We start from the raw sequence: 19,321 nt of genomic DNA, 5'->3' as shown, positions 1-19,321 counted from the left end.
AGGCAGTTCAGCACACTGCTCCTTCATTTGACGGCTGAGGACGGCCTATTACATTACAAGGGGCACGGGTGATTCTCATAATTCGCTGGCATACGTGTCAGCGCATCGTTCAGAAGAATTAATGACTCAGGAATAGAAAAGCTTAACGGTATTTTGTTTCCCAATATGCATGGCTTGCTGTTCCGAAGCTATTTCTGTGTTTTGCTCTGCAAAAATTAGCAGTAAGTTAGAAATTTGAACAGCTTGTTGTTCCATCACCTTCTCTATGCTTTCCTAATAGTGAAATTTGAACAGCCTGCTATTCCATTATCATCTCTGTGTTTTTTTACAGTGTGTGCTAAGCGTGAAATAAGATGGGAGGAAGATCAATTCACAGTGAGCCACAGGTGTTGATGGTCTCCAATGCTGCACGAGAAATCCTAGCAAGGGTAGGATGGATAACTTACCTTAACCATCTACAGTAATCTAATGAGACGGTGGCAATTGAGTTTCTGCAAAACTTGCAAGAACATCATTCCATGGTGAGAGGGAGACAGATAGTAGTTACTGATGACATAATTACAGAAGTTTCGGGACTGCCAGCCACTGGACCTGTGTGGACTCTGAAAAAGGTGAGACTACGAGACGCCATGAAAATCTTCCAAGACGAAGGGCAGAACCTAACTGTAAAAGGGAAGGGAGTTCTGTCGGCAACCTTGGGAGAGCCGTGGGCAGAATTAGCAAGAATTATCCAGAGCTACATCACTTGTGATGGCAGGAAAGACGTGGTAAGACCACGCCATCTTAAACTTTTAGCTGTGTTAAAGCAAAAATGCGCTGTGAATTTGCCTAGGTTTTTAAAATTTTTATTACACGATGTTGCCCGAAGCATGAAGAAATCTCGCCATGTAAATTCAGTAGTAAGCCACCATGGGTTAATATGACTGGTAGTCAGCTACAATCTTGCCCAACAGCAGAGCAGTTGGGAAGAACTGATTTTCACGATAGACGGGGGACTAGCTTTTCCAGCCCCAAACGAAAGCATGTTGCCAATACATCGAGCAGACCACTGAATCGAAGAAAATTTGTTAGGTTGGCAAGGATCAAAGGAATGCTGGGAAATTCCCAGGGAAATATTAGTCAACCTATAGAGATACATGATTAAGGAGACGAACAACCCCCACAATTGGAATGAGGGGAGAACAAAAAAGAATTGGAGGAAAACGATGAAGGAGAACCAAAGGAGGAGATTGAGCAATCTGGTCAAGAAGAAGAGGAAGCAGAGCAACGCAGTGAAAGTCCACTGCAAAACCCACTGCAAGAAGATGAATTGGCCCAAATTCTTACCAATATGGGCGAATATGTCCAACCTCACAACCCACTTAATCCCCATACAGAAGAAGGACCGTAGGAGCACTCTTCTCATGATAAAAGTGCATCCGAGGAACTGTGTGATGAGGAAGAAGGACCGCAGGAGCACTCTGTTCATGATAAAAGTGCATCCGAGGAACTATGTGATGGAAGAAGGACCGCAGGAGCACTCTGTTCATGATAAAAGTGCATCCGAGGAACTATGTGATGAGGAGGAGGGAGAAGAGGACCACTCTGCTCATAACGAGAGCGTATCTGGGGAGAAGAGTGACGAGAATGAAGAAGAGGAACAATCTGTTCCTAGTCAGACTTACCAGAAGAATTCCACGATGAAGAAGAGGTAGAAGAAGAAACTACCCAGGAAATAGCAGAGCAAGCTAGGGTTTCTACCCCTGAAAAAACCGATCAGCAGAACACTAAAGAAGCACCCCAAGAAGAAAATAAGGGAATTAGCCAAGGCAAAGATGCAATACCTGAAGTACAAAGCTCAGGCCCGAATAAACGAACGGTTGTTCCTTCCAAAAAAATAGAGGAAATTAAAAGATTACGAAAGGAATAGCAGAGATTGCTTAACATGATTAAGCAACTTTGACAACAGATAAGAGTCTTGAAAATGGGGAAGAAATTAAAAGGAACCGTTGTGGCAAAGTAAGTAACCGCCTAGGAAAAGCCCCTTAAGAAAAAGACTAAAAGGACTCAAGTCCAACCTGTTATTCAGAACCGGAAGGAACAGCATCTGGCTATTGCACATGTCGAAGTACAAACAGATAACGTATCGGCCTGTGATAAGAAGATCCAAGTAGATCTCCCACCTAAAGATATCATGTTGGATAAGGACCTGAGGGTACTAACTTTGCGAAAATATTTGGCACAAGCCCAACAAACAATAGAGAAACTTACAGAGCAGACCATCCCTCAAGAAAAATACCAGAAATTACAACAACAGCTGAAGAACGTTAATGCATCAGAAAGCCAAGCCTTTGAAGGATGGCGAAAGGCAGAAGAAAGAGTCAAAAAGGTAACCCATAGACTAGACATAGTCATCAAACAAATGGATACCTTATGTTCTCTATATACTGACGTCCTAGCATGTAGGGCACTTGCTAGAAACTATGCTTTGTTCTTAATGGAAAGATATTTACAATTGAAAATTAAAGTTTTCAAGGCAGGAGTACCTATAGAAATAAAAACCATTGATGACTTCATAAATTGTTGTAAGCATTACAGGGTGAAAGTTCAGTGATTGTTATGTGAATTTTATTTGCACAATCTTGTATTAGATGGAGAAACAGAGCAAAACCCTAGCCCTTTTGTGGGTGATGTCCAACTGCAGGCATTTATTTCTTTTGGTGTTAATCAAATAAAGTGGCTTAAAGCCTACAATGTCTTTCAAAGACAGGAGAATGGATTAGATTTATGGGTGAGGGGTGAACCTAGAGACCCACTCCAACTATGGAATAAACATAGGAGCCTAATGAGAACTCAGGGAGTGATCGAGGCATTGGGACCTATTCACACAGTAGTCATCCGGCAAGGGGTAGAATACTTCTTTACCATCAAAGACCTTGCCATAGCAGCAGCCAAATTCCAATGTCAAACTTCTAATCGGAATATCCAAAACAGAGAACCATTCAATTATGAGAACTTTAAGCTAGCTGTTGACCGCTTGGGTATCTATGGTGACCTCATTCTGAGGGAAGGCCCGTCTTGGTTAGGCTGTAGGTTCCGAAGTCCCGTCATTTGGCATCCTACACCAGGATATAGAGCCTTATATGAAATGCCTGAAGGTCAGACAGGGCGTCTTTTTGAATTCTTAGCTAGGCATCATGGTTGTAGACCACCTACTAAGAACCCTTCTCTAGCGTATTCCCTAACTGCCTTGCATGTCAATTACAATGTTTTCATGAGGGCATGAAAAAGGGTAAGCAGGGGGGTGTGTTGAGCACTAGAGAAGGTATGTAATCACCACTTATTTTGTCATCTTTTCCTTAAATTCACAACTTCTTTGCATTATGAAATGGGCAAATCATGAAAGATTATGATAAAGTTTAGAAGATTTGTGAGCAACGTAAAATGACTAATAATTACCTTTTCCTATGCAGAAAAAGAGGAAAACAAAAGATCGCCACTCCAAAGGAAAAGACAAGACAAAATCAACTACTGTCCCTTTGACAGGGAACCGCATCCAAACGAGGCAATCCAGATTGGAGCGTACAAGCCAGGAAAAGGAAGAGGAGATACCAAATCGGCGCAAGAGAACGAAGAGATAACTGAGAAATAACGATCTAGCGAATCCCTCAGGATCCTTTGATCTTGAGGGATCGCTACTTTAAATATTATCTGTATCATTCATATTTCCGCTTGGCTGCTATAAGAAGGGACGACATTGTTAGCCCAAGGGGCAGACTATTGTTGTTTTATGAAGTTCATTGTTGTAACTTAAACTTTAATCATCAACTCTCTTTAAAGAGCGAATTACTGTAACTCTGTTTTGATGATTAATACATAAACTCTGTTGTTGTTCCGTCTTTGATTCTGGAGTAATCACAGCAGTGCGTCCCTGGAGGCTAAGGGTCCGGCCCTGGTGGATCACTTGCTTCCTGTACCATTATTTTTCGATTCCAAGTCGTGTGTGGTTTGATTTCTTTTATCTGCTTTGTTCAATAATCTGTTGTTCCTTATTATTTCATATGTTGGCTCTATTATATCACATTCCTATTTGAATAGTAAGGTTATCTTCTGCAACTAGAATGTTATGTTGTTCATTCTGAATTTATATCGCACCGTTTCTTTAACACATTATTGTATAACATTGTTGTTCCTTATAGATTACCATTACTATTCGTTTACAGAGTAACAATGTTGTATATTCATAAATTGGTACTATTGTGTATTTATCTATGGTTTACCTTCAAGTGTGATTGTTGTTCATTGGGATTGTTGTTCCACCATGATCGCAATTGTTGTTTCTTCATAGCCGTGACTAATAATTGTTATGCCGAAACTCAGATTACTGTTTCTTTCAATATAGATGTGTTGTGTGCAATATTCGATTTGGTTTGCTACACATTTACATTCGATTCAGGTTGTTGTTCAATATTTCATAACTTACTTTAAGTTTGATACCCTATTTCCATTTGTTGTTCAAATCATTTCTGAGGTAAAGATTGATGCTTAATTTCTGTAGATTACCATTACTGCTTCGCTCATTTCTGTAGGTTAAAGCTTTATTGTTCAATCTTTTTAAGTAGATTAGTTGTTGTTCCATTTCCTGTTATTTGAATTATCATTACTTTGGTGTGAACAGAACGATCTGAAACTGTAGTGAACACTAACTATTGTTGTCTAGTTCCCAGGTTGATGATCTTTTCCTTGATTGCTTTCCAATTATATCAATTTACAAAGGGAAGAGTTATTGTTACTACACCATTGACTGATGAAGTGTTGTAGCTTTCTGAGTGAATGATTTAAGTCTCAGAGTGTTAAGTTTATTTTTGTAAGAATATTTTATTCCAAGCATCCATTTACTCTTGTATTTAAAGCACTATACTACTAGCATTACTCTTGACAAGTGTCTGCCTCAAACTGAGTACACTCTTTGAGATAACAAATTGTACCTGGATTGATAATTAATGTAGGGTAAATAGAGGTGAAAAGGACCCTTTTTACTACTTGACACTAGTCAATCTGGAAATCATGAAGGAGAAGGAAGCAAATATGAAGTGCTCGAAAATCTCAATGACAAAAAGGAAACACCCCACAAATCTCCAGAGCCAGATCATCAAATCCCACCTTCCCAAAGCCCTAAGAAAATAACGGCTATTTAGAATAAGACTCCAGAAGACTCTCAAAATGAATCAACGGATTTGTCGAAGGAAGAAGAGGATGCCTATCACTCATGAAAGGAAGCTACAAGTCGTGCACTAGTTTCTAGTGTAGCAAATGAGAAATTGAGGTCGAAAAGAAAAGAGAAATGGAAAGAAGAATTCGAGGCTTAGGAAGGAAATCTAACAAGGAAATTCGCACATAAAAAATAGAAAAGGACAAGGAGTTGAGATATCAAAGTACCATTCCTTGCCAATTAGCTGACCATGGAATCAAAGAAGGTAAAAGGGGTGCAACAACAGGCATTTCAAAGGGGAAAACCCACTCTAAGAATAAATGATGAATATCATCTCCTGGAATTGTAGAGGTCTCGATTCTGGAAAAAGCATAACAAAAGAAAAATCATTGATAGTTAAAGAAAATTCGACCATAGCCCTCTTCCAGGAGACTAAATTACATGAGAATGATCTATCAACTAAAGAGAATAGGATATGGAGTAGGAGTGATCTTTCAATCAATTCCTGGGGCATCTTGGAAGGTATGCACACATTTTGGGACCCTGATCAGCTAAAACTCTTGAATAGTATGAAGCCACAACACTGGATTGCCACTTCCTTCGAAAATATTAGCCCTGAATCTCTTGAAAATATTGAGAGGGGGGTGAATCAGTATTACTTTTCAATTGTTGTTTTACCAGTTAAAACATTTATATTCAGAACACAAGATGAACAACAAGAATAAATGCTTTTATTAATATAAACTTTGCAATAAAATAGATAATATATATATATATATATATATATATATATATATAGATATATATATATATATGATTCCAATCTGTTTCCAAGCACCAACTTGGACTTTTGTGAGGTTCCAACCTCTAGAGCACCAACTATTTTTTGTCAAGGCACCAACCCCAAGGACACTAATCCTTCCAACTTCTGAGGCACCAACCCCAAGGGCTCCAACCCAATCTTGTCAAGGCATGTTTGATAGTAATGTTTTGCTCTCAGAACTCTTCTTTACCGAGTTCTGTCTGTTTACTACTTCATTGTAGTCTCCATGCTACAACATCAATGGCAACCAGTCTTTTTATGAAGTATTCCTTACAACTCTTCATATTGTCCACACAGAGTCTGCTCTAATAATGTCTCCACACAACTTTAGTGAGTCTACTATTAGCTGCACTAAGCTCTGCACAAGAACCACTTCTCTGTTTCAAGCCTCTGTTCTATCAGTCACAGTAAATGCTTCAGGTGTGACTGCTTCTCACTGTTCTCTGCTATTGCAATCTCTTACTTCCCAGAAATATATTCACATATGATTCAATGCCAGTGATTGCTACTGCTCCCTTCAAACAGTGTCAGAGAAAACTTTGTTTTTTGCATCACAGAATTGTTCTTCAGAATGCATTTTGTACATGATCAGTTCGTTGTTGGTCCTTCGTCTTCCTTCTGTCCTGTTGTACCTTTGGCTTCCTTCTGTTCAACTGGACCTATGGCTTCCTTCTTTCTTCCGGTTCGCCACTAACCCTACATCAAAAATATGCCTAACCTTTGGATTTCTCCTTGCTCTATTGAGCTTCTGCTTCCTCAACACTCGTTTGACCTTCTAGCATCCCTCCTCGGTCGCTGTAGTTTCCTCTGTGCTCACTTGCTCCTTCGGTGATCCGAATTGGATCCTAAACACTCTCTAAGTTTTCATGACTATTTCAAATTATGCCAAAAGATTCAAGTCTAAGAAAAATCAAGCTATCAGAAGGAATCCTCGTGACAGTTGCAATTGTGGCCAGAGCGGAGCAACGAGGACCCTCGATCGAGCGCGCAGACTGTTGGCCCATGGTAAAGCGCGATGACACCAAATTGGCAAAACCGAAGGCTAAAACAAGAAACTAAGGTGGATTCTGATACGCAATTAGCACTAAATCACTAATCGTGTATCGCAGGGCATCCCCCTCAGTGAAGGAAAGCCTCGAAGTGCCCAGACCCGAAAACGCTGTGAAATGTGGAAAAGTAACAGTTTCGGTTCCATAGTGTGGGATTCCCCAAACTGGTAGGATATCGGAAGGCTTCGAGGCGGTAAGAAGTTTTGACTGAGTCTCGCCCGATGCCACACACCAAGCGATGTGCATCTGGCAGATGAGAGAGAAAACCGCCCGCATCATATGGGTAAACGTCATGCAACTTACCTGCCTGATATGGCGACGACCATAGGATCCGGGGGGCCCAGATCAATGGCGGAGGCGCATCTTGATAAATGACCAGATTTGACAGGTGATAAAGCAAGATTACAGGGGATTTGAAGTCTGACGTGGATGATGAGTTGGTAAAAGAGTCGTGATTCGCGGGCAATCTTGAAGCAAATGGAATTAATGACCATTTAAATATGATTCAAGGAATATGAGAGTTAGTTCGTTCGGAAATAGGTGGCCACCTCCTTGCGAGGCGTTACCCAGTGATGATGACGCAGAGCAGAGAAAATCAAACAGACAGAGGTAGGGAAACTAGAAGGCCGGGAAGCGGAAACGAACAGTTAAAGAACAGACTGTCTTTAAAAGCCATAAACTGAAAGAAGCAGAGCAGGCAGTAACAGACAAGGCAACGACAAGGAGAGAGTTAGTTAGCCAAAGAAATCTAATAGCAGAGAACAGAGAGTAGAATCTGAGCTGACCTGAAGTCAGCATCGAGCCAGACAGAGACAGAGAGAGTCAGAGAGTCTGTGTACTCCAAAGAAGGCTTGAGAGATTCAAGCAAACTCCTCGACATAGGCATGTCATACTACTGTGACCCTTAGAGGTCGAGTTTCAGTAAGGAGAGTCTGTGTACTCCAGTCCTATTGACTTACATCTGTTAAGTGAGACTCAATTTGAGTTCACTGTTGTAAAACTCTACTTGAAAACATAATAGAGAGGCCACCACTGAAGGCTGGACCAAGAGATGTAGCCCAGGACCATTGGGTGAACTCCTTATTAAACTTTTCATGTTTACATGTTTGACTGTTATGTTTTCTCTAACTGCCTCAGTGTTTATGTATTCTAGTAATCTTATGAGTCCATTGCATAAAGTAACATAGGCACATCCCAGCACATGAGTCTGTAATACCTTTAATTCCTTGTCCTGGATAAATTCCAGATCAAGTGGTATCAGAGCTCTAGGATTATTAAGGTTAGACAAGCTTGTGTTGGATTTTGTTGTTGAAAGCTAACTAGATCAAAGCTTAAATTAGGAGAAGGAGAGTTGGTTGAAACTAACCCAGAAATTGGAAGAGTCTATTCTAAGAGGAAAATGTCAGAAGAAATTCCCTTGGAATCAGACTCCCAGTTCATGGATAGCTTTATGACCATGAGGTCCATGGTGGAGGAAATGTATAGGGAATTTAAGAAAAATAGAGATGAAGATTCATCGAACTCCAAACAAGACAAGGGAGTAGAAGAATCGCTCCTCCATGATCACTCTAAAGGCAAAGGGAAAGAAGAAAAATTTCTCACACCTCCTAATAGCCCTGAAAATAAAAAGAAGACATCTTTGATTAAATTAGATGTTAAATTTGATTTACCAATATATGATGGAGAGTTGAATGCAGAGAAGCTGGACAATTGGATTAGCCAGATTGATGTTTATTACAGAGTGCAGAGCATAGATTTAGACAAGAGTAAGATTCAGTTGGCCAGCCTACGCCTTGGGGGCACTGCCTTGGTATGGTGGGAAGACAGGACACAAGCTAACATGAAGAAACATGGTAAGATTCTTTATGTCTGGAGTGAATTTATTTCTACAATTAAAAAGAAATTCTATCCACTAGCCTATATGCAGCAAGCCATGATGAGTTGGCAAACTCTTCGACAATTAAAAGGGCAAAGTGTACAAGGTTACACCCAAGAATTTAGGAAAAGGGCTTTGATTCTAGGAATTTCTTTAGACTCACCTAAAACTTCGTTGAAGTATATAGGTGGTCTACATAGCTACATGAGGCACACTATCCTCATGTTTAATCCCACTAGCATAGATGAGGTATTCGTTTAGGCTACACATCTAGAGGCTAGAGGTAAGAATGGGAACCCAGAAGTTGGGGGATCATCCAAACCCACTGCAAGCAAGAATAAGGAGAAAATAAAACAGAAATGGAAAGAGAGGAAGAAAAATACTGTACAAAAGAGAAAGTCTTCATGCACGCATAGTAAGAAGGATGGGCATGATGATGAACACTATTGGATTCTACATCCGGAGCTGAAACCCAAGAAAAATGAGGGCAAAAGGAAGAAGACTGATGCAGCTATTCAAAAGGATTTGGGATCAGACTCAGGAGCTGAAACAACAATCACAGCCATAGGTATAAAAGGTAAAAATTTTGAAGCATCTACTAGTAATTCTGCATAATATACTGATAATGAAGAAAATGAGAGGAAAAGACATGAGCTTTTTCATATTCAAGTTATTTCCAATCATCAAAAGATTGATACTTTGTTTGATAGTGGCTCACAAGTAAATTTGATTTCTGAAGCAATTGTAAAGAAGTTGGCATTACTAACCACACCTCACAAGAAACCATATACATTAGGTTGGTTATGTGATAAAGCAAAGCTACAAGTGACTAGACAATGTAAACTTAAGTTTTCTTTTGGGTCAGCATTTGTAGATGAGGTTGAGTTAGATATAGTTCCTTTGGATATATGTGGAATTGTTTTAGGAAGTCCTTACTTGCATGATAGAAAAGCTATTTTCTATAGAGCTGAGAACAAGTATCTACTCATTAAAGATGGAATCGAATATATTGTAAGATCTCATAAGCTAAAGAATAATTATACTCTCATAAACTCAGGGAAGATGAAGAGAATTGTAAATTCATGCAAACATTTTTTACTGATGGCTGTAAAGGAAAAGAAACCTGATAAAATTAATGTATTTGAGGGTTGTGATGCTAAACAGAAAGTTGATTTAGAAAAAGTTGTTTCAGAATATGAGAAATTATTTCAAGAACCTAAAGGTCTGCCATCCAAAAAGGAAATAGTGCATGATATTGATTTGCAACAAGATGATCCATTGCCTAACATCAGAATGTACAGGTTGTCCGCTCTAGAGAATGCAGAAATCAAGAAGCAGATACAGGAGTTTCTCGAGAAATGGTTCATAAGACCTAGCACATCGCGATGTGGATCTCCAATTGTCTTGGTGAGAAAGAAATATGGCTCATGGAGAATGTGCATTGATTACCGAACACTGAATAAAATAACGATCAAAAAATGTTATCCCCTTCCTCGCATAGATGATCTATTAGATCAATTGAAAGAAGTTGTTTATTTTTCCAAGTTAGACTCGCATAGTGGATATCATCAGGTCAGAGTTTCAAAGCAAGATCCATGGAAGACTGCTTTCAAAACAAAGCAAGAATTGTATGAGTGGCTGGTTATGCCTTTTGGCTTAACTAATGCTCCTGCTACTTGCATGAGAGTAATGAATGATGTACTCAAACCTTTTCTTGATGATTTTGTTATTGTATATTTGGATGACATTCTTATATTCAAAAAAACGTGGGAAGAACATTTAAAGCATGTTAAGCAGACTCTAGATGTTTTGAAAAGAGAAAACCTTTATGTTAAACTCTCAAAATGTGAATTTGGCCAAACGTCTTTGAATTATTTGGGTCATATAGTAGGGGGTGGTGAATTGAATATAGATCCCTCTAAGGTTGCAGTCATTTTAAACTGGCCTGTTGGATAGGTAAATCCCCTCTGCGGACAGAGGCGATCCCACTAGCCTAAAACAGAACTAGCCACAATCAAACCACGCTGCCACGCAAGTTCCTAGTTATGCATCAAAGGTGAATTAGGAAGACCAACCTGGAATCCAACGCTATGGTCGAAGCAGAGTTGATGTTCCCGCTCCCTCGCTCCAGCAGATCATAAACGGACACCTGCACATGCAAAGGAAGAAACAGATACCAGCATAAAATCCACCAAGACACAACTATATTTCAGTCAGAAAGGAAATAAATCACACATCACTATAATAGACAATGAGATTGGAACTATAATAGCAGTCGCTCATTAATTAATAATAGACAGGAAAAGTTACAACCAAGGTTCTGACGTTGAACCTCTCCTCTGGTTGGGCGAGCAACTATATGTGTCTTGCAATGTGTCTCCTCTCCGGCAGCATAACCTCTCTATGCTTCATTATCACTCAAGAACTCAACAACTAGCACTCCTCCAAGAACTCAAGAACTCAACAACTAGCACTAGCTTGTCTAATGCATGAGGACAAATATTTATAGATGGAGAAGGTAGAAAGATTCGATGAACCAGGACACCCATTGTGGATTGGCATTATCTCGGAAAAGCTACTGTGGATAGTTGTCAAGGATAGATGATGACTCTCGACCTCTATCCACTGGATTTTTCCCTCAAAAGGTTTCGTGATCTGAAGGGAAAAAATCATATGGGCGTGCTTTTGGCAAAAATCATTACTAAACTGGGCTGGCGCGGGCGTTGTTCTGTGACAGAGTGCCAGTGGTCGCGCCCTCTTTTGAGGATCTCAGTTATTGGCGCGGGTAAGATACAGTGGACCTGCGCCAATGGAAAAAGAGCACTTTTCAGGGATAATTTGCAAAAGGTGTCTTCAGGGAACATGAAGTACATACTCAGGGGAACATAATGCAAGTGTTTTTGGGTTATGTCACTGCTCACAGGTCCCGGAATGCGTCCTCTAATGTATGGAAACGGGGTGATAGGGACGGTGACCAATGGTGACAAATTACTATGTAACAGATGCCCCCTAAAGCATGAAGTCCGAGAGGTAGAGAGAGGGGTGAAATGCTTTACGAGAACACACAAGAACACATATATAGAGCTGCCGCCGAGGATCTATGTTAAGAGACATGACTGGTAGTTCAATTACATGATGTACGTGGTATGGTCACAGCCATCCATAAGAGAGTACATAAATAATCTAGATCCATAGTATGGACGCAGCCATCTGGTTAGGATCAATGAATTGACTCAGGTATGGTCGCAGCCATCCAGTGAATGAGTCAAGTATCAAGAATCACGCCTGGATTACAACAGAGACAATCCAGGGTCTTGCGCTCCATCTCGACCCGAACAAGAGTACAAGTTCAAGCATGTGAATATATGAGCTGAAGTCGAACACGCATGAACATCGTCTAATTACCAGTGAATAGTGGAAAGTGTTAACAGACGCGAGAGGTACCACCAATAATGAAAATGGCCCTCAAGGTACTATAGGTACAATCTACGACGTGTGAATTAATGATCTGAAGTCGAACACCCGTAGAATCATTCGATCGGAGGCCAATGATGAAAACCTCACGTCGAACACGAAGAACCTGCCATTGAGGCATGCAGGCTCCAAGGTACCGGAAAGGAGTCTCTAGATCAACTTCCTGGATAATGAGTTGAAGTCGACAGGAAGTGACCTTGATCGAAGGTGGGCCATAATGTTTCCCACATCATCGACACGAGACAGAGAGATAATGTTGTGAATCAAGATTGTGCGAACTATCAGAGGGAGGTTGTTTCTTTGCAGAGGTCAACTTCTCTTGAACATATCGGCGGCACATTAATGGAATTGGAAGTTTTTGACATCAATGTATCAAAGGTCATGATGACGAGGCAATGAGTGGATGAGAGGTCAAATAAGGTACCCAAGTCCATGGAAGCAAGTGAAAGATATGAGATGAGATATCCCCACCCTGGACACGAAAGCAGAAAAGTGCCATGTTCAAGAGCGACATACTGCCGTCACGGTAATAATTATGGTTCAAAATGTTTCTTTTCCCCCCGCCATTTCTGGCGAGTACCCCAGTTATTTTTAACAAGCTTGATGGGGATAGCATATGCTTGTGGTGTGACAAAATCCGATGTCATCAAGTTTTAACGAGTCTGACAAAGGAAGAACTCGGCGTCTTTTCATGTTTAGAGAGTTTGAAAAGACAGCAGAAAAGGAAACTCCAGGGATGTCCTTTTTCGTAAAGTTGTGTCTCTCGGGCCCGAAAAAGTATAAAATAATACCCGAAAGAACCGCCCGATCATTACGATCGAGGAGTACTTTTCATAATTAGTGATTTCGACCTGAAAAAGTAAAAAAGTGGTCAAAACCACGTCGTTTCATAACCATTAACGAGTTTGAAACGACAAAAACCCGGTAATCTTTTTATGTTTTAACGGTCGACAAAAAGAACTTAAAACGACCGCCCCTTATTAACATTTAACGAGTCAAGAGGAGCGACTCAGCAATCTTTTCCTCTTTAAATGGTCAGAAAAGAGCTGAAAGCAGACCTCCATTTTTATTTTCTTTAACGAGTCAAAAAGGAAAAATACTCGGCAATCTTTTCATATTTTACGAGTCAGAAAAGAGCGTAAAGGCGACTCGTCCTGAAGGAACAAGTGGTATAAAGGGTAGCAACTGATTCCGGTAATGGTGGAACTTGCTCGAAACATGTAAAGGTTAAGAGGCTGGCTAATAAATAACCAGTGTTATCATCATCAGTTTGGACAAGAACCATGCCGATAGTGGTATCGGCAGCAGCCAAATACAAGGTGTAGTCATGATAATAATTCGGAGGACGGAGCAATGGAGCAGAAACAAGGAGACTCTTGAGACGCTCAAAAGATTCCTAAGCTGTGGCATCCCAATGAAAAGGGACATCACGCTTCATTAATCGCGTAAAACCTTTGGCCAGCTCGGCATAGTTGGGAACAAAACGACGTAAAAAATTGGCTTTTCCCTGCAAACTCTGCAACTGATGCAAAGAAGCGGGGGAAGGGAGATTCACGATAGCCTCGACTTTAAGGGGATCCAAACGGATGCCCTCTCGAGAAACAATAAACCCGAGAAGTCTGCCAGATTCAACGCAGAAGACACATTTGTGAGGATTTAGCCTGATTCGGTAGTATCAACAGCGAAGAAAGATTTCGCGAAGGTGTTTAGGGTGGTCCTGACGTTTAGCTGAATGAGCAGGGAGATCATCCAGATAAGGTTGTACAATATGCCGAATGTCATGAAATGCATAAGACATTGCACGCTGGAAGGTGGCACCGGCATTTTTAAGACCGAAAGGGAGCTTCTTATAGGCAAAATTTCCCCATGGGCAAATAAAAGCAGTTTTGTGTTGATCAGCAGGAGCAATATTGATCTGGTTATAACCAGAGAAACCGTCAATAAAAGAATACATTTCACTGCCGGCACACTCGTCAATGATCTGATCAATGAATGGTGTGGGAAAATTATCTTTAGGACAGGCTTTGTTTATATCACGGTAATCGACACAAACCCAGATTGTACCCTGTTTTTTAGTTACAGGCACAATGTTAGAAACCCAATCTGTAAGAGGAATAGGGTAAATAAAACCAGCGTTAAGAAGATTTTCTACCTCAGCCTTAATCGCTGCAGCCTTTCGGGAGTGTACAGGGCGTAAACGTTGACGAACAGGCTTAGCATCTGGGTACGTGATTATTTCATGCATCACTATACTAGAATCAATGCCGGGCATTTCTTCATAGGACCATGCGAAAACATCACGAAATTCGCAAAAAAGTTTGGAATAAAGTTGAATCTCCTCTGGAGTACAAGTGACTCCAATGTGAAGATGCTCGACTATCCCGGGTTTGACAGAGATGTCGTTGGGTTGGGTTCGCGTAATGTTCGCCATATTCCTTTCAGAAAAAACCTGATCAATTTGAATAGGCGTTTGAAGGATTTGTGATGGGAGACAAGGAGCAAACCGCTCGAGGCATGTCAGAAAATGCTGCGGGGCAGGGAGAAATGAGGAACGATGGTGAGAATTATGCCAGGGAGGTTCCTCTAGAGACATAGTCTCAATAATGGCTTCGTCGGAGAGGAATGTTTCTCCTAGGGAATCCGAAGAAGCCTCGTCTAGAAGCCCTGAGGATGGAGTAAGCGCAGAAGAGGGAGCCGAGGCAGCAATGATTTCAACATAATTAAGCTCGGAAGGACTCAATGGCATCCGGTCGCCCCAGGAATCTACTTGGTCTGTGGGAGGTACGAACCATGGATCAGAGCCAGTAGTGATCATATTGACAGAGGCGATATTTAGAGGAGGGAGTGGAAAAACACCCATAAGATCAGGATCTTTGAAAAGTCCAGCTCCCAGACTCTTAGGTAATTTGGAGGTATGCTCCACAAACGGGATGGTGCCTTTGGAAGAAGAAGAAAAAAAGGAGAGCTGTTCAACGGTAACGATCTTCCCTTGATGAGGGAAACGGATGATTCGGAAGAAAAATGAAGCAACAGCTTGCATCGCGTATATCCAGCTACATCCGAGAAGGAGGTTGTAGGTTAGAGTAGCATCAACGACTTCAACTTCCATCTCGATCGTCTTCCCTTCCAAAGAGATTGGTAAACGTTGGAGTATACCGTAAGGACGGGACGCTCTTCCATCGAAAGCTTCCAAGGTAGTGGGAGATTGGCTCAACGTTGGAGATCCACTAGCTTTCCAACAGGCAACAGACATGATGCAAGTTGAGGCACCTTCATCAATAACTGTATGATGAATCGTCTTGGAATCAATAATTACCTGTATGAGGAAGGCGATTTGGGGAGGCAGTCTCTGAGTGTGGCGTTCTAAGTCAAAAGTTATTAAATCCGAATCGGCCGGGTCTATGCCACCAATGGCAGATAGCATGGACTTTCTCTGAGAAGGGCAGCTCTGGAGAACCTCTAAAGCGGACATAGCCGATGGAGTCTGTGCTAAGTCCTCAACGATGTTGTAGTGCTGTGCAGCACGAGCATTCAAATTGTACGAGGATTTCCGGAGTACTCCTTTTGGAGGGGGTCGAAGAGGCGTTTCAGTGGTAGGTCTCTCGGTGTGGAATGGACCTGAACTGAACGGAGGAGCGCTCGAGGGAACCTCAGGCTCCTTCCCGGTAGATGACGGATAATCTTTCGTTCGAGTACTGATATTAATGGGTACTGTACCAGCCATAAACACTTGAGAACCAAAGGAAGAGGGAGGCTGAGTAGGGTCAGCCACCATTTGAGTTTTTTGAGTGTGTTGGGTGGGAAAGGGATCTTTGAGCACCGCAAGAGTCCCAGGGGTGCCTTTTAACAAACGACTAACCTCGGACCGCCTCGGGCAATCCTTGGTATAGTGATCCTCATCGCAGATAAAACAAGGATACTTGGGTTTGCGTTTAGTGCTGTCCTCGGGTTGAGGTTTTGGGGCTTCCTATTTGGGTTGTTCTGGTTTATTTTTCGCTTTCCCTTTTTTCTTCTCTTTTGAGGCCTTGTTTGCCGTATTAGATTGGACGGCATTAACCTCAGAAGTAACATTCGAACCAGGCGATGCTTGGGAAGGTTGTCCATTCAAAGCAGATGGTTTTTGCTTTGCAGGGTTCGCGGGATTTTTCTTTGAGGATGAAATAACTCGAACCAATGATACCGTCAACAGTGGGTGTTGGCGGGGCTTTAGACGTTCCTGGTCTTGGGACATCAGGCAAATAATCATATAATGTACCTGACTGAGAATAAACCAAGTCAAGGTACTGAGCTCGAGCAATAGCTTGCTCTTCAGTGACACATGCCCCCATGGCGATATCCCGAGCTATTGGAGGCACGAACGAAGTCGTAAACCAATCGGTAAGAAGCTGGTCGGGAATCCAAAATTTGATCATACGTCTACGCCGTCTCCGTTCATGGATATGATCAGAGATATGCGTAGCCGTCGTTTGTCTTAAGGAAGTGAGGAGGTGTGTACTCGTTTCGTATCGAATGGGTAACTGGAAATGAGTGAGAAATGCCATAGCCAAAGAATTGAAATCCTGAAAGGACCCACGATGAAGTTCGATATACCACTTAGCGGCAGAGCCAGTGAGAGTCCTTTGAAAAAGGCGAAGCCGAATTGAATCGTCAAGCCATGAATTATATGAACACCACAAATGATAAGTCATAACATGGGGTTGTGGGTCTTCATTGGCTTTACCATCGAATTTTGGACAGTCACCAGGTATTTTAGTTGGAACTGGAGGCCAATAAGGATTATGAAGAATAGGATCATTGGTTAATTTGGATACATCTGGTAATTCTAAAGTCACTAAGAATGGTAATTGAGGATTGAAAGACATCTGGGGCTGCTGGTAGGGTGGAGCACCAGGGTTCCAACCAGGTGGCGGTTGCCCCCATGGATTTTGTCCGGACGGATTTGGCCATATAGTGTATTGGCCATAGGGATTTGTATATTGCCCCCCAGCATAAGCATTACCAAACGATGCTGCAGATGTGCCATATGGCTGTTGATAAGTTTGCGAGGGATTCGCTTGCGGTTGTTGGTAGTTCTGGTATGGGGCAAACGAAGGTTGCCCTTGAGGTTGTTGGTAGCCATACGGTGGTAGGGCTCCAAATTGAGTTTGAGGACCAGGCTGGGTTGGATAAAAAGGTCTTTGATTGAGACCCAGCCTGCATTTGAAGACCAGATGGGTATTGGGGTCCCGTTTGGGGCCACGGACCGGATTGAGCAGCGCCAGTAGGTTGTTCGATAGGTTGGGCTATCTGGCCAGAAGGAAAACCTTGTTGATACTTAGGTTGGCCGACCTGTCCAGAAGGTCGTACCTGTTGATACTGAGGTTGGCCTACCTGTTGGGATTGGAACTGTTGTTGCGCAGCTGAAGGTTGTCCCAACAGACTAGATGGCTGAGAGGGCTGGGCAGTTAGTTGGCCCAACTGTGTTTGAGGCTAACCAGCTTGCCCAGAGGGTTGTGAATACTGGACAGTAGGCTGACCAAGTGGTTGAGTAACTTGTCCAGACATTGGACTATACTGGACATTGGATTGGTTTGGGTTAATAGTTTGTTGACCAATTTGTCCAATGGGATAACCTTGCTGGATACCAGGTTGGACTTGTTGAAAAGACGACTGACCTGAGTTACCAGAAGGTTGCATATAAGAAGAGGAAAAAGGAGCACCAGTAGCGAAAGGGTTTCCACGAAAGGATTGCTCTGGTTGGTCTTGAGGGGGTTGTCTTGGAGATTGCGCAGATGAAACTTGACCACCATGGAAAGAGGTGGAGGTCCAATCAATTGACAATGGAACTGATACCTCAACAACCGGTTGAGATGACAAATATGGATCATATGGCCCCTGTATTGGGACATTTGTCATGGGGTCAAAGACTCCAAACAAGGAAGCCGAGGGACGACTAGAAATAGGAGTCGAAGAGGCTGCACAAACCGTTGGAGCGGTTGTGACGGAGGTAACAGATAGACTGCGACTTTGTGGAGTAAAAGGCTCCGTAGTAGGAAAAGTGTGTGATGGCCAAATGGGACCTGTGAACGGAGTTCCAGAAGGCATAGCATCTCTTAAAGCTTTATAGCCTGGTGGTAAATTTGTAGTAGTAGGTGTACTACTAACATGTATAGGGTCCGTTGAGGTGGGAATTTCACCGCTTGTCGCAACGAACTCATCGGTCGTTGTAGGGGACAAATCATCCATGTCAGATGAAGCAGGTGGGACTGACACACGAGGAGAAGTATGGTCCCAAAAAGGGACATCGTCCTCAAAAGGTTCCCACGTAGGGTTCCAATGAAACTGGTAAGTCTCGTCACCTGGGGCACGAGAACTAAGTGGTTGTATACTTAGAACCACAGGAAGACTCACAACCAGTGTTTCGGTAGAAGACGAAACTGGTAATTCCGCCAGGATGAAACTTACGAAATCTACCGAGACAACCCCTACTTCGAACTAACATAAACAAAAGCTAATTGGGTAGATGTTATCGTGGCCAATAAATTTTAAGACACTGAACTTGACCTTTTCATATTTTAAGAGTCGAGAAAAGGATAAAAGATGACTCTAGTCTCCTTCAAATATTTAATGAGCACGAAGTGACAAGACGCTCACCGACACCTTTTCTTTTAGGGAGTCCGAAAAGGATCAAAAGTGACTACTCTGGAGACTCTAGGTAAAAGGTTTACCAAACAATCCGTAAAACTGCTTATACACCTTGGCAATCAGATGAAAACCAAGGACTTCCCATACTGCAGTCAATCTTCCCGAATGCTGTGTTCAGTGCATTACGGCTTGTAAGGCGGCAGACTCGGCTTCCTATGGATAAAGGATAATAGCCTAGTGGGGTCTCCCGTATATACGCGATGGTACGTGGGAGCTCAGTCCGT

The 19,321-nt window shown here is 42.0% G+C and overlaps 1 pseudogene; it reads left to right on the top strand.

Annotated features, from left to right (window-relative positions):
• Window positions 1–1,496: 1,496 nt before the first annotated feature.
• LOC149198175 (peptide deformylase 1A, chloroplastic-like) overlaps window positions 1,497–19,321 on the top strand; it is a 38,324-nt pseudogene continuing 20,499 nt past the window's right edge.

The sequence above is a fragment of the Pinus tabuliformis genome, chromosome 2_2 (assembly GCF_031772625.1).
Source record: "Pinus tabuliformis cultivar Carrire ecotype Pingquan chromosome 2_2, CPIR1, whole genome shotgun sequence".
Taxonomy (NCBI): Eukaryota; Viridiplantae; Streptophyta; class Pinopsida; order Pinales; family Pinaceae; genus Pinus; species Pinus tabuliformis.
The sequence above is the reverse complement of the archived record's forward strand: the minus strand, read 5'-3'. Positions and strand labels throughout refer to the sequence as shown.